We start from the raw sequence: 5067 nt of genomic DNA, 5'->3' as shown, positions 1-5067 counted from the left end.
ACCCGTGGAACCCATGACCCAATTGCAAACTCAGTGGGAACCTTTTGATCTAAATCCATGCCCGGCTTCCCCTGCTGTTCATGTCCTGTCTGTATAAGTGAATGATCCCCTCATCCCTTTCCTGCTCATGCAAGAAAGCTGGAAGTCTTTCTAAAAGCTGTCCACCTCATTCTAATGGCACCTCACTGAATCACAAGTCTCTGGAAGAGTAGAAAATCGAGAGGAGAGAACCACGGACTGTGGTGATAGACAGACTGTGGTGCTGGGAGAACTATGGTGATGACACCTGAGGGGAGAAACCCTATACTGTGGGAAAAAATTCAGATGTTTAAAAAACAAATCAGGGGCCTCCCTGGCGGCCTAGGGGTTAAGTCTCAGTGCTATCACATTATCATCAAGGCCTCAGTTCGATCCCTGGCCAGGGAGCTGACCCACATGGCGCAGCAGACCTCTCCTGTTTCACCTGCTACTCCCCTCAGCAGTGTATTTCAGTGCATTTGCCTGTTCTATTCTCCACTGTGTCTCTGGTGAATCCTCTCACCCCCATCACCCCACCCCACACTTCTGGTCTACACCAGATTCATCTATGCATAAATAAATAAATTTTTTTAATAAAAAAATAAAGGAGACTGGGGAATTGAGTATTGGGCTAGCCCACAGAGCCCCTTTTGTGTAGAAGAACTGGGGTGTAGGCAAGAGGTGCGGGGGAATCTGGTGAGAAGGTTTGCCAGAAATAGAATGGGGAACAGAAGAGGTAGATCTACTGAAATACACTGCTGAGGGAAGCAGCTGGTGAGACAGGAGAGGTCTGTTGCTCCATGTGGGTCAGCTCCCTGGCTGGGCATTGAACTCAGGACTCAGTTGGTGATAGCCCAGAGACTTAACCGCTAGGCTACCAGGGAGCCCCATCATCTTTCTCATTTAAAGAGGGGCCAGGCACATGGTTCTCACCAATGAGACATTAATGAAAACCAGCAGCCTGGGGTAGAGAGGGTATTCTGGGGAAGGCTTTGCTTTCCAGAAAAGAAAGATAAGGGCCCTCCCTGTTGGCACAACAGGTTAAAGTGCAGCACTATGAAGCTATCCACAGCCTCTGCAGCATGAATGCAGCACCCTTCAGCCAGGGGGGTGACCCATAGGGCACAGCAGACCTCTCCTGTCCTGCCTACTGCTCAATGGATTTCAATGGATCCACCTGTTCTGCTCCCCACTCTGTATCTGGTGAATCCTCTCATCCCCTCTAACCTCTGGCCTATACCCCAGTTCTTTCATGCATAAATAATTTTTATTTTTTTAAAGACAAGTCTCACAGGCACAGTACCTCCCTGGCCCTCCTGCTGCCCCTTCGAGCATGAAGGAAGACTGAACCTGCACCTGCAGCTCTACCTCCAGACTTGTGTGTGGGGATAGTGAGCCCCAGTCCCACCTGGATCACCAGCCACAGGAGGCCTGGGGAGGAGAGAGCCAGGCAGAGGGAGAAGGCCTGAAAATGGGCACTATCTTGGCATGTTTGAGGAGGAGAACAAAGCTCATGTGTGGCTGGAGAAGGCGTGAGGTCTTGCAAAGTTATGGCACCCCTGGAAAGCCGACTGGGTTTTATCTGAAGCACAAGGCAGGCTTTCAGCAGGAGAGTGGCACACTCTGATTTCAGTTTCTTCAAAGACCCTCCTAGCTATGATAAGAATAAATGAGGGGTTGCTAGTGGGTCAGACACTGCTTTGGCACTTACCCAGCAGCTTTCCCCACTCTTGAAACCTTCTGCTCTAGAAGCTGGAGGAGGTCCCATTGCTGGTCTCTGGTGCATTTGGAGTGACCACAAAACCCTGGTCTGGCTGTGAGATGCGGTGGGGAGGACTTTCTTCCCGATAAAAGGGGACAGCCTCCGGCCCCCATCCTCCTCTGCCTGCAGTGCAGAAAGGGCCACTGGCAGTGCAGGGGCCCCTGGCCACACTGAGGCCACAGGCTAGGCTGGCAGAGCAAAACCATGGTGCCTAGTCTGGGGAGATGCCACACTTCCTATTTACATTAAAGAGCAGTAGCAGGGTCCTCCCTGGTGGCACAGTGGATTAAAGCACAGCATGAAGAAGCTAAAGCCACTTTAGCATGAGTTCGATCCCAGCCCCAGAGGTGACCACGTGGTGCAGTAAAACTCTCCTGACCAGCCCGCTGCTCCCTTCAGCAGTGTACTCATCAGTTGGCCTGTTCTGCTCCCCACTGTGTCTCTGGTGAATCCTCTCACCGCCCCTGCACCTCTTGCCTGTTCCCCAACTCTGTATGCATAAATAAACAAATTTTACAAAAAAAGTAGTAGCAGTCCCCTTTTGTGTAAGCCGCTACAAATGGTGCTTTCTGTTACATGCAGAGTGGGTTCACTGGTGTTGCGTAGGCATCAGCTGAGACCCGCAGAGACGTGACTGCTGGGTGCAGGTGACAGAGGGGGCTTGGACTGTGCGATTGTCTCCCTCAGGGCTTTCCATTTCTAGTCTTGGTTTCCTCTAATTTGCCTTCCACCCTCTCACACTTTCTAAATCCATCTCCACACTTGGCTGAAATGCCTTGCTGGCTCTCCATTGCCTACATGATACAAAACGAAGCTCCTTTGCCTGGGACACAGCACCTTCTGTGACTTGTCCCCACCTTTTGTCGTCTGCTCCCATTCTTGCACTTCACACCCCTCCAACAAGACACCCCACTAGTAGCAGGCATTGTCCACTCATCATTCCTAATCACCAGGCCCGAGAGTGGGGACCACACATCTTAGTATCAGACAAGGCCTCGTGCTCAAGGCAGTGAGGTGACTTGGCCAGGGCTACCCACCCCCGATCACGATTTAAACTCTCGTTCTGCTCCCAAAACAAATTAGAGGTTTCATTTTCTCACTTTCCCGGAGGCCTGGAGAGAGGTGACTGCTGGGCTGCTCAGGTGCTCAAAGGTGCCGGAGCACCTCAGGGCCTCCTGATCTCCCCCGTCTGCCACTTCAGAGGCCTGCTTGTGGCAGCCCAGCTCTTGACATCCCCTTCCAAATCACAACCAGGAAGAAGGGAGAGAAGAAAAGGCCACACCATCTTAACCTGCCTACGCCTCCCCTTCCTGTGGTGATGAAGGCTTTCCTATAACCCCCCAGCACACTCTTGCCTATGGCTGCCCGGAGAAGCAAGGAAGGCTGGGAAATCGGGAAACTGGTTGTTTCCTGACTTAGAGGCTGAGCCCACTGCCGCCTTCACCAGAGCTACAGTTCTGTTAGCCAAGACGGGCATCAGATACCAGACAGACCTGCCACCGCCACCCTGCTCAGCAAAGTGGAAGCACCTGCCCATCTCGCCTGTTCCATGTCTGCCTGTCCTACCTTGCGCTGAAGTGGGAAGTCACCCGGGCCACTGAACAAGTTGCCCACAGTAATAGTCACGGTCATCATGACCCCTCCTGGTGTTCTCCAAGACTCCTGATAAACTCAGGCTGGCAAAGCTACCTCACACCTGTGCTGCCAGCTGTCACTCAAGCATGGCAAGTTTCCACATACAAACTGTATGAAACCCCACCGTTCCTGCTCTTCGGGGCCCAGCCTATTGGGAGCTAGCCCACTGAGTCCGGGGGTGACAAGTAAGCCTCTCTCTCCACCTCTCTGAATGCCTCTGATTTCTCGGGGGGAAAAAAAAATGGCCCTGACAGTACATTTCCTACAGGATGAAAGACGAACCTCCTTCGCCTGACACAGCACCTTGGTGATTTGTCCCCACTTTCTTGTTGGGCATCTTCTCCTTTCCTATCGCAGGGTAGTTTCCACGAGGCTCCAGTCTCCCCCAAAGCCAGCCCTGGTATGCACCTACTTCCATCACAAGGATACCACTGTCTTTGAGCAACTGGTGTAAACGACTGCTCGTTCAGTCTCTCTGTGAACGTTTACTGAGCCTTTGCTATATGCCAGGCCTACAGCGTCAGGAGTTGGGGGATTCACTGTGAACAAGTTCCATTCTGAGCTTTGGTGCCTGCCCTGTGTTGCCTTCCGACTGCCAGCTGAGCTGGGCAGACAGCTCAGGTGTGGTGAGCTAAGCAGCCCAGCTTCCGAACCAATGGCTGTGTCCAGCCGGCTGATCACTCACCTCTCCCTGCAGGACCCAGCGCTAGCTCCCACGCCGGACACACCGTGAGCTGTATGTGTTCTTTACTCAGGAAGGCTTTGAAATGTATTTGAGATGAAACACATTTATTATTTCTACCGGGAAACCCCCCAGAACAAGCCACTGTACTGTCACAGTTACATCATGCACTCAAGCACCTTGAGAAGCTCTGTGCACTGTCCCTGCGTTGCCACAGTAATCTGGGGGGGCTCTCAGTGTCTCACACAACACTTCACATGAGGCCCTCAGTGGGTGTGTGCTCCCCACTGAAGGCGCCATTTGGATTCTCTAAACAGGGAGACCTCATTGTCAAAGCCCTCGCTACAGAAGTGTGATTCTGAAAGTGCTTAGAAAAATTCCTCAGGTTTCTATCCGTAGCGTTTTATATATATAGTCTGTATAGTTCTCTAAATGCCCTGTTTTGTTGCCCTGTCTACTACAGATGATAGCAGCTGGGAACAAAATAGAGCAAGAGAATTAAAAATAAGACAACCCCCCCACCCCTTGGTCTGTGCTTCTGTTGCCATGGTGATGTGGACATGTGATACCCAGGTGAGAGGTCCTTCATTCAGCAGAGCCAATGGGCTGTGAGGCCAGAGAGGTGGGACCCAAACATGGAAACTTCCCTGCCTCCCAGGCCCAGAGAGGACTCCATCAGGCCAAATGGCCCACTCCGGCCTCTTAGCTGGAAATTAAATGAATGAACATGTATTCTCCTAAATCCTCCAGAGCAAAGCCCACCACCTCAAGTCACCCTTGAGGCTCATGTTGCACAGTATTCATGACTTGGAGTGAGGGTTCTATGTCCAAGTTTGCCTTTCTTGCTGTCCTTCCAGCCCAATTACGCTTATCATTGCTGCTATTGCAATAAAAGTTAATCATCACCTGTAAGCTCTGTTCAGCCACCCATGAGGTTAAAAGACAGAAACCACTAGAGTTGAGGTCTCTG

This window comes from Condylura cristata, unplaced genomic scaffold, assembly GCF_000260355.1.
Source record: "Condylura cristata isolate star-nosed mole 26May11 unplaced genomic scaffold, ConCri1.0 scaffold00040, whole genome shotgun sequence".
In the NCBI taxonomy this organism is placed as follows: Eukaryota; Metazoa; Chordata; class Mammalia; order Eulipotyphla; family Talpidae; genus Condylura; species Condylura cristata.
The sequence above is the reverse complement of the archived record's forward strand: the minus strand, read 5'-3'. Positions refer to the sequence as shown.